The sequence below is a fragment of the Lactuca serriola genome, chromosome 2 (genome assembly GCF_051521515.1).
Source record: "Lactuca serriola cultivar US96UC23 chromosome 2, Lser_US96UC23_V15, whole genome shotgun sequence".
Lineage (NCBI taxonomy): Eukaryota > Viridiplantae > Streptophyta > Magnoliopsida > Asterales > Asteraceae > Lactuca > Lactuca serriola.
Window position 1 is genome coordinate 26,606,719 of NC_136409.1, and position 11,899 is coordinate 26,618,617.

The window sequence follows — 11,899 nt, forward strand, 5'->3', positions numbered from 1 at the left end:
GAACCCTGCACAATTAAAGCATTCATAGAATAGCAGTAGTTTTCTTTCTCTTGATCTCTTCTAGCTTTTTCATCAACACAGCTTCTTCATCCTTTTCTGCCATTTTCTTTAGGACACAGTCTTTGGCATAGTGGTTCTTTCCTCCACAGTAGTAGCAGTTCACACCTGAATCTCCTTCAGCTTTCGGCTCTTTCTTTGGTTCTTCTGCCTTCGGTTCCTCCCTCACTTTTTCAGAACTATAGCTTCCCTGCCAATTTCTGTTCTTATTGGTAGGAAACCTTTTCTTGATAAATCTCTTTGGATTTGACACCATCATTGCATAATCTTCAGAGGTAAGGTCATAGTCTTCTAAGTTAAGATCTTCATCTTCTACCACACTTTTGCTTTTAGATAGAAGGGCCAAGGAACCCAAGCTTGAAACCACATTTTTCTCCTGCAAGACAATCTTTTCTTGGGATTTCAAAATTCCTACCAGTTTAGCCAATGAATATGATTTGAATTGCTCATGAGCTTTAACAGTGGACATAACTGCTCTCCACTCAGATCTAAGACCATTCAAAAACGTAACTTTTTGTTCAATCAACTTCCTTTCAATATCGTGTTTAATCATCTTACTGAGAAGATGATTGAAGCGATCGAATGTCTGAGTAACAGTTTCCTTGGGATTCTGCTTACATTCACCAAACTCAGATAAGAGTAAGGTCTGAATGGAATGCTCCAGATCTTCGTCGGTGGAATATAACTCTCCCAGCCTATCCCATATTTCTTTGGCAGTGCTGCATGAACTTACTAGCCTGAAAGTATCCGATTGAAGAGCGAATCTGATTAGTCTCAATGCTTTAATATTGCACTGAAACTTATCCTTTTCGTCTTGAGCAATATCTTTTACGTCCTTCAATAGATCATTATACTCTTTCTGAGTTTTAATGATTTTAGACGTTGCTGAATGAGCGAATGGTCTAGACACGATTGCTTCCCAAATAAGATATCCATTGTCTTCAGATCCAATGACATAATCTTTAAAGTGATGTGCCCAGACTTTGTAATCCTGGGTGTAAAGGATGGGAATCTTCGTTGTTGATCCAATGCTATTTGAGATGTTTATGGGATTTGATTGTGACTCGTCCATGCTTGATCGTATAACCTGTTTGAAAGATCAGACTTGTAATATATATAAGATTAGGGCAAAACAAATAAATGCTGAGTTACGTCAATTATGGGATGACGGCTCAATAAATATTAGTTAATGCGGAATAACCCTAATCGGAACCTTTTTCACAGAAAAGATGTGTATGAATTACACAGCCTCCTGCTCTGATACCAATTAATAGGTTATTAACAAACTTAATGATCGATTAGATCTTCTTAACAGGTAATGCGATGAATGCAAAAGCAGTAAATAACACAAGTATGGATCAATATGTGTCGAATGATTAGATCAAACAATCCTCAGCAGAGCTCGACTAAGAACTTCCGCTGTAGAGGATTTTAGGGTTACAAGAACGATAATAATAAACTTGCTGAATAATCACTTTCTGATCGTTCTATTCTACCGTCGTTCTTCTAGGATGCATGCAAGCTCCTATATATACTAAACCCTACTAAACTCACGGATGGACAGGCCCATACCGGAGATACAAAATGGACTAGCTAACGAGCGCAATAGACGCAATACTTAACACAAAACACGACCCAACACAAGGTGTTATGGATCTGGCTTAACTCTGCAGACAACTCTAACCGATAAGCTACCTTACCTACTCGAGCAATCACTTTGAAAGGACCAATGTATCTAGTTCCCAGCTTTCCCCGCTTCCTGAACCGGATCACTCTTTTCCATGGGGATACCTTCAGAAGGACAAAATCGTCGACCTGAAACTTTAGCTTGGAATGTCTCCGTTGTGCGTAACTCTTCTAATGACTTTAGGTCATCAGCAACCTCTGTTTAACTTGTTGAATTTGCTTTGTCATCTTGAGCACTATCTTAGTCCTCCCTATCACTCTCTGCCCGACGTCCCCCCAACAGATAGGCGTCTGACACCTCCTCCCGTATAAAAGCTATAAGGGAGGCATCCTAATACTAGAGTGATGTCTGTTATTGAATGAAAACTCGGCCAAGGGAAGGTAAGTGTCCCAACTCCCACCGAAGTTCGTAACACATGCACGCAAAATGTCCTCGAGCATCTGAATCGTCCGCTCGCTCTATCTGTCTGTCTGTGGGTAGTATGCAGTGCTGAAATGCAGCCGGGTACCCCACTCCTCATGAAATATCTTCTAGAATTTGGAAGTAAAACGCACATCACGATCCGTAACACATGCGTGCAAAATGTCCCCTATCGTCAGGTCAAGTCAAAGCACCACCATCATCCTCATACACACATCTCGGATTGGAACACTCAGTGCCCTATGACTCAGGGCATTGGCTACCACATTAGCCTTGCCAGGGTGATACAAAATCTCATAGTTATATTTTTCACTACATCCAGCCACCTCATCTGTCTCATATTCAGGTTGGGCTGATCCATAAGGTATTTCAGGTTCTTATGGTCCGTGTATATGGTATATCAGACACCTAGAGATAGTGCCCCAAATCTTGAAGGTGAATACCACCTCCCCCATCTCTAAATCATGGGTGGGATAGCTCATCTCGTGTAGCTTCATCTGCCTCGGAGCATATGCTATCATGTGCCCCCTCTGCATCAACACGACACCCATTCCCGATATAGATGTAGCACAGTAGACTATGAAATCCTCTACTCCCTCCGGAAAAGCTAACACTGCAGCTTCGCACAATCTCTGGAGAAGAATCTCGAATGATGCCTACTGCTCAGGCCCCCAAGTAAAGATAACATCCTTCCTGGTCAGTTTGGTGAAAGGAATGACAATCTTGGAGTAATATTTGATATACCTCCGATAGCAGCCTGGGAGGACCAAAAAACTCCTGATCTCGGATGGGGATCTCGACACCTCCCATCGCATAACTGTCTCAATCTTGGTCAGGTCGACCAAGATCCCATTCTGATTAATGAGGTATCCCAAAAACTGGGCATCTCGTAACCAGAAATCACACTTGGAGAATTTGGCATAAAGCCTCTCCATCCTCAACACCCCAAGAATCTCCTGCAAATGCTTCTTGTGCTATTCCCTAGACCTCAAGTACACCAAAATGTCATTGATGAACACAATCACCGATCGATGCAACATGGGCTTGCACACCCGGTTCATGAGGTCCATGAACGCTGCCGGTGCATTGGTGATCCCGGAAGGCAACTCCATAAACTCATAATATCCATAACGAGTCTGAAAGGCAATCTTTTGGGTATCCTCTGTAACATCCCATTTTTCCAGTAGATTCAAATTCACCCCTCATATTTTAATTATGTCGTTTTTGGCCCTTGGTTGGAAGGAAGTGGCAAGAAAGGACCATGCATGGCAATGGTGGCAGTTGCGTGAGTTCACCTAGTGTAAGCTGGGGTACGCCTAACGTAGAAGGTTAAATGGTCGCGGGTGTTGCAGACGTACGCCCAACGTACGAGATGTACGCCCAACATATGCTCAGTGACAATAAACCTTAATTTTAGGGTCAAGCACCATATAAAGCACATGAGGACTTGAACCCTAGCCCCTTATCAGCCTCCCCAACCTCAGAAAAACCCTAAAATGTCTCATCCCTTCATTTTTGTGTGATCTTAATCTTGAGAGGCCATCTTGGTTATTTTTAAGCTTGGAAGAGGAAAGAAGAAATTGGCATGGAAGGACTTGGGAAATTTGAGCTCATAAATCTGGAATAGCATCATCATTTGAGACTTTTTGGAGGTATAAAGTTCATAACTTTCCTAAAAACTGCTTAGATCTAGTGTAGTGTGGTTTTGAAGTCATTTGGTCCCAAGTATAGAACTTTATGGTTCAAATCTGATTTCTGGACATAGAGTTGCCACACTCAGTTTAAAATGAGTCCCTAAGCCAGAAAGTTGCCATCTTGAATGCCTTATTGGATTTATGAAAGAGTTAAGATTATTTCTATGAGAACGAAATGCTATTTTGGAGTTTGGGCTTATTAGGGTCATGCAAAGTCACCAAGTCTGTAACTTTATGGATTAAGACGTTGGAAAGGACTTGGATCTATGAATGTAGCTTATGGATTGGAGTATTAAGCACTTAATGGGAAAGTGACTTAACATGGGAGTACGTTGAGCGTACATGCAGGTATGCCCAACATTTAGCTAGTACGTCCAACGTACATAGGAGTACACCTAACGTACTCATCAGATATGGGCCTTGCGAGTTTTGGGCCTCGGTTTGGACCATGCAGAGGATTTTTGTTCTTTGGGCCTTAGTGGGCCATCAGAAGTCAGATAATATGTGCCAAGAAGATGTTTGGGCTTAGGGTAAGGCCCATTAGGGGGATTGGTCACAATTTAGCAAATTGGGCCATTAGTGGGCTTAGAAAGCCTAACTTGTGTTGGGTTTTGTTTTGGTATTGGGCCTTGGCCCAAATTAGAGAAAAGACATGACGAACTATATGGACGCTTAGTCAGGATTGATGTCCCATATGTTGACTCATTATTCGTTATTTTGGATATTTCGGGATTTTCGGTGAGACAACACTTTGGGAGTCGATACTTCAGTTCAGACCGACATTGCGAGGTGAGTTATCCTCACTATATCAATAGAGTCTAAGGCACCAAGGCCGACCCTTTATCAGATTTGTATCCGGGTATTTGCTTGATATGTTTATTGATTTGCTAGATCTGCATCCTGGTAGTTAGGATGATGTTATGTTAGTGACCAGTTAGGTCGGTATCCTGGTTATAGGATGGTTGATGAGTTAATGATCTTTTAGAACGGTATGACTATCTGTAACGTGCATGCTAGCGTATGATATTTATGTTTACATGTTTGTTTGATTGGTATGGGGGTTAGGTTGAGGCGGGTCTTGCTTCATGCTGTAGGCCAACATACCCAAGGTGGACCGGATAGACTGCAGGCCTAGGAGGGCATATAGTCAGGCCGAAGGCTTGGCGAGCAGTTTGGATAGGCTGAAGGCCCTGAGAGGGCGGTCCAGATGTGCCGTGGCTCAGAGATTGGGCCAGATAGACTGAAGGCCTTGTGTGGGCATTCCAATCATATTGTAGACTCAGAGAGTGAACCAGGTAGACTGAACGCCCGGTGCGGCGGAGCAGTCACACTGTAGACTCGAGATGCATGGCTGTTCTGTGTTTGTTATATGATATGTTTATGTTTGTATGATGTTAGTATTTTTTTTTTTGGGGGGGGGGGGGGTAACTCACTAAGCCTTTGAGCTTGCATTTATTGATTATTGTTTCAGGTACAACGGATGACTGCGGGAAGGTGAAGGCGTGACCGTACACTTCCTCGATTTATGACTTTGATTTCTGGAAACTCTGATGTTTAAACTATTTTGAAAATAAATTGTAATGACTAGATGGTTTTGAATGTTTTAAAAAGTTAAATTGGCTCGAATTTTGTAGGTGTTACATCCTCCTTGTAGAGTCTCATCTGATGATACCCAAATCTCAAATCAATCTTGGAAAACCAAGACGCCCCTGCAACTGATCAATGAGATCTTCAATCCTCGGTAGCGGATAACGGTTCTTGACCGTTAGCTTGATCAACTCCTGCTAGTCGATGGACATCCGGTGTGAAGCATCCTTTTTCTTGACAAAAAGGATCGGTGCTCCCCACGGCGAGCTACTCGGTCTAATGACACCGTTCCCCAACAGCTCCTGGAGCTACGAGGATAAGTCCTGCATCTCGGGCGGCACAAGGAGATAAGGTGTCTTGGCAATAGCGCCGCCCCCGGAATCAGATCGATTCAAAACTCCACCTGTCTCTCAGGAGGCACACCCAACAATTCCTAGTGGAAAAAATCCGGGAACTCACATACTACGGGAACATCGGAAACAGAACTTGGCCTCTCAGTGGCAACCCGCATATCCATCACATATGCTAGAAAGCCCATGCATCCCTACTGTAGACTCTGCCTTTCCCTGGCGGCAGAGTAGAAAGCTGATCCCAATCTAGTTCCCTCACCATAAACGATAAGTGCTCCCCCACTAGGATTTCATATGGTCATCATATGACGCTCACAGTCAATCACGGCTCCAAATCGGCTCAACCAACCCATGCCCACTATGACACATATATCACACATCGCTATCGACACAAGATCTATCGGAAACTCAACACCGAAAATCTCTAAAACACATCCCCGGTATATGCTAGTAGCAAAAACCGCGTGCTCATCGGCTATAGAAACCCTCAGCGGTCGACTCAACGCCTCGTGTCTAACACTAATGTGACGATTAAAGGGTAAGGACACGAAAGATCGATTTGTACCCGAGTCAAATAGAACCAAGGAAGGCACAAAATTCAAAAGAAAAGTACCTATATGAAACACATTATAAGCATAAATAAATCTTAAAATAACATAAATAAGGAGATACGTACCAACAACAATGTTAAGTGTTGCGCGGACCTCCTCTGCAGTCAGTTGGAATGCCCTCCCACGAGCTCTCGGAGCCTTGGCCTTCCCCGGCTAGCCATCCGCAATGCGCAAAGCAGCAGGAGTAGAAGCCTAGGCTAGTCCCTACGTGGGCTGGGGACACTCGGCCATCCGGTGGCCAGTCTGGTTGCAATGAAAGCAAACCGAAAGTCCCTTGGGGCAGTCCTTTGCAATATGCCCCTCCTTGCCACATTTGTAGCAAATCTCTAATCGGCAAGATCCCTCATGACTCTTTCCGCACTTGCCATAAGTGTGGCCCTTTTGGCCTCCTGCTCTCGTATCAGCGGGTTTAGCTGACTGCGACTGCACTGGTCTCCTATCTCTCCCATAAGACTCTCTCTCCTCTCTAGTATGAATCTCCAGATCCATCTCTCTCCTCCTGGCATTGGTCTGTAACTCAGCCAATGCCCGATATGATGAGTTTGCCATGAACTCCCGAATATCTCTCCTCAAAATTCTCAAGTACCGGCTCACACGTGCCTGCTCCGTAGACACGTGCTCAGGACAGAACAATGTCCTCTCATGAAACATCCTCGTAATCTCTGTCACTGTTTTTGTCTTCTACTTGAGAGACATAAAATCTTGGGCCAATCACTCCCTCTGCACCTGGGGAACATACTCATATCTGAATAGCTGGGTAAGCATCTCCCAAGTCACTGCAGAATGGTCTGCAGGAGAAAAATTAGTCGTCACAAACTTCTAATAGTTCTTCGCTCCCAAGCGAAGCTGGTTCATTGCAAACCGAACTCTAAGGTGTTCCGGGCATGAACACGTATAGAAACATCCCTTGATGTGAGAGATCCATCTCATAGTAGAAATCGGGTATTGGGTCCCGTCAAACTCTGGCGGCTTTGTGTTGCTGAACTCTCGAAACAACAATGAATCACCCCCATGTGGCCTCGCAGCTGCAAGGGCTGTGGTGGCTACGGCATCAACAGCTTCTGTGACAGCAACATATCGCTTGTCAAAAGTCTCAATCCACGTGGTCTTAATTAACCCGAACATCTCCAGAATGGCCTCCCTGATAGCTGTGGCCACCTCCTCAGCAATTATCCTACGAATCTCCTCGTCACTAGTACCACCACCCCCGGGGTTGTTGCAAGTAATCACCATAGTCTATCTGAAACACAAACACAAAAATCATCAGGGACTGGCTAAGCACACACTCAATTACCCACCCCTACATGCTTCTTGGCATCCTAAGGTTCTTACTTGGGTCGCATATAGATCCGGTGCTTTCAGTAGTAGGGACCTAATACTACTTTCCACACCAACCCATAATCGCTCCAAGTCCTCCTCCTAGGATCCTAATTCAAAAATACTCTATCCCTCATGAATACCAAACTACTCTCTCAATAGATTCCTCAAATGCAAATCTAGGTGTCTCTCCTATATTACTCCTCAACTCAAAACTCTCTCTAAATGATTTCTACCATGTATCCTTACTCAGCACACAGAGAAAATAGTAGATAATATCAATCAATAGCATCCCCCTTGGATGAGGCATCATGAATTAGGCAACTCTAGCTCTAAATACTGAAATACCTAGCCTGTCATCTAGCATGCAACTCTAATATCTCATAAGTATCTCATTTCATAATATTAACAAGTAAGGGTATTTTGGGAAAATCATGGATAGGGCTTTGGCTGATTGTACACACTGCTTTATCTATTTTCCTATTAAAAACTTTTACTCGTTTAGAAACCCGTTTCATTTTAGAAAAATTCCTCAAATCCTCAGTTTGAGTCTAGACATGCCCGAGGGTACATCCGAATCCCTCAAACCAAGGCTCTGATACCAACTTGTAACACTCTAAATTTTCAAATAAAAATTTCATTTTTAAAACAACACAAAACATAGTTTCACATTTCTGAAACCCAAGTTTATAAGTTGTTTAAAACACAAGAAAATAAAATGTTTGACAATATCCTAAAATCCTCAAGACATAATCTCTTGTTATTGTGTACAATCATGCCGGTGCCTTCCTGCGATCCTGAGATGTACCTGAAACACATTTCACACAACACTGTAAGCACAAAGCATAGTGAGTTCCCCAAAATATTACACCCAAATAGTTAGCCTCTCATGGTTGTAGCTCGATAAGGACCCCCCGGTCATGTGTCTTAGTGAAGACCCTCCGGTCTCACAACTCGGGTTGGACCCTCCAGTCATGTAACTCAGTGAAGACCCTCCAGTCTCACAACTCGGTTTGGACCCTCTGGTCCTAACTCGATAATGCACATAATAATATACAATATAAATCACACAGACAAGATGCATAATATATCATATAACTCGGTATAAGCACATATGACCTTCTGGTCAATAACTCAGGCAAGACCCTATGGTCACATAGTATTACTACTCAAGTAAGTATAGTGAGAAGACTCACCTCATAAGTAAAGCAACTATGTCTCCTACTCAACGGTCGGTTTAGACTCCGCTTATATATATCATAATCATCTCTAATTAACAATTTATAATAAAAACCACAAAGATGTTAAGCTAACTCCATTACTAACTCCTTGGGAAGGGTGAAAAACCATTTTACCCCTCCATGGTCTCCAAAGTCCACAACTTAACCAAACCATAAACGTCAACATACGTCAACGCTCAAGTCAATAGTCCATGTTGACCCAACTCGTCGAGTGCATCTACACGACTCGTCGAGTTCTTTCTGATGTTAGAAAAGTTGGGAAAGTTCAACTCAACTCGCCGAGTTGTCTCACCAAATCGCCCAGTTTGTACAACATCCAGGATAAAGGGGAAAACGCTAACCAACTCATCGAGTTCCTTCAACCTAATCATTCATTCAGACGCTTTTAAGCAAGAATAAGTCCCCAAACTCTAGATCTAGCCTTCTAAGGCTGAAATACCATGTAAAGCTGCAAGCTTTACGTCCATGCATCGCATTTAGGGCTAAGTTTTCCTAAAAAAGCTCCACAAGAGGGCTTAAGGCATGGAAGTTAGCCAAAGCTTGATAAAGCTTGAGTCTTTATGCCTTAAGGGCCTATTAATGTCCAGATCTAAAGTCTTAGCTTCAAGGTAAGTTCAAAACCAAAAATGACAAAAGAAAATGCTAAAAAAGGAGATGAACTCTATAATGAAGAGATCTAACAAAAAAGTGATCAAGACAATGGCTTTTTACCTCCAAATGGTCGTCAATAATGAATGGATGCCGGATCCAAAGACTCCTTGTTCTAAGACTTTTACTCCTCAAGCTCCTTCAAGAAATACACCAAAACACACACTCTTAGCCTCTCTCTCTCTCTCTCTCTCTCTCTCTCTCTCTCTCTTTCTCTCTTAATAGAAGATAACTCGATTTGGGTTTGTCTCATGGTGATAAGGTGATGAGGGAGGCAGAGTAGAGGGCTTAAGGTCCTTTAAATATGGTGAAAACCCTGAAAATCACAAGCCTTGCATTCAGTCACAAATAAAAGAGCATAATTTGAGATTAAACATACCATTGGTAGATTCAATGAATCTCAAAGCGAGACTTTGCCTTAGGTACCAATGAAATGAGACCAATAAGCTTTATTACACAAAAGTTCCTTGAAGACCTTTTGCTTCTGCTTCACTGTTACTATTGCTATCACCTCAACCGCTTTGACTTGCTCACTTAGAGTGAAGATCAATAATTTGTGGAAAGGAGTTCGCGAAAGACCATAGAGCGCGTGCGCGCGCGCGCGAGAGAGAGAGAGAGAGTGTGAGTGAGAGAGAGAGAGAGAGAGCCTTCGCTTACTTGTTTAACCATGCCATCCTATCATACCTATCTCGTTTTTCCTTCAGTCACATCCAGTCTCAGTTTTGCTTGCAACTATCGAGCTTAGATGTATAACAAGATTGGATAAGAGATATGAGATACATGAATAGTATATGAAATAAAAAAGGATGGAGAGAGACTGGAGAGGAGCGTGGAAAATACTTAATAAAGCACCTTAGCAATTACTGGTAATGCCGCTATCGACCTTATTCTTGTTTTTTTGCTAGATTTAGTCTAGGACTACACTATCTCATTCAACGTCGGATATCCCTATGATGCTAGCCGGTGACAAAGGAAAGACTCTACTTCTTTGGTGGCTTTACTCCATAACTAGTATAAGAAGGATGCGATGATTAGATTATCCCATTAAGCGTAATCCCACTAGCCAATGAAAGGACTAAACTCCTTAGACCGTGAGTGACAACACCAGATCATGGTTTTCTTGAAAGCTAGGATATGGAATAGCACTAGCTATCACGTAAATGAGTTAATCTTACATAAGTGAACGAAATATTATTGGCATGTTCGATCTAAGCAAGTAAAATACTTCTCTTCATTACGTAGGTGAAGTGAGTAGGCTATTTCAAGCTATAAGTGAGTCGGAGTTCGTAGGCTAAGTGAACGGGGAGCAACTTCTGACCGAAAAGCGAAGATAGGCGTATATTTCAATGATCTACAAGAGTGGTAGAAGTATCGGTCAGGTTGTTTTAACAATCTAGTTAGTCCAGATAGACTAAACTAGTAGTTCGTAGTTCCACAAGCCAATGAGGTAGGCGCTTATGTTAATACATGAAGTGAACCTCTTAATTTAGACTACCGCAGCCCTCAAGCATCCGCAGTCAAGCCTGCATCAGCAGCCTCATCTGAAGTCATCCAAGCAACCGTAGTCTTCTTTATGTACTTAGCTTATTTTTATCTTATCTCTCTGTAATACTCTCTATTGTCCAGTATGCCTTGCATGGCTACTCTTAGAGAGTGAATCAATTGTATTCCTTGAGTCTCTATAAATAGAGCTAACTATTTATCAATCAATACCTATCTCTCTTTACTCATCTCTAAATCTGAATTATCTTCAAGTTTTCCTTACGCATCTCATATCTTTCTTACTCTCTAAATCCTCTCGAATATAACTGATTAACACTTCTGTTTGGAGCAAGTCATTTGTGACTTTATGACTAAGATTGATCTCACTCACTAACTTGGTCTGAATGCATTCCATGTTATGAATCAACTTATGTGTTTACTTGATATATATATTCTGCTGTCATTTATGTTTTCTTTTATTTCTGCAACTAACTATCTAACTATCTAACTCATTAACTTATTATTGTTGACCTTTTGGATCCTTTGAGATTAACTAATTCCGCAACTATACTTGTTCTAACGATTTGTTCAAGTGTGTCTCAAGTTTTTCTCTCAACAATTGGTATCAGAGCCATAGTGGTTTCTTTTTGAAATACGGAACTCTGATTTTCAAAGGGCCTTCTATACCACTGAAACTCATTTCTTAAAAAAAACAAGGAAAAATGGCTCAAGCACTTTCTCTAAATGTTTCCAACAGTGTTGGTGGTTCAAATTGAGCTCCAATATTGGTTGCAAATGAATACCA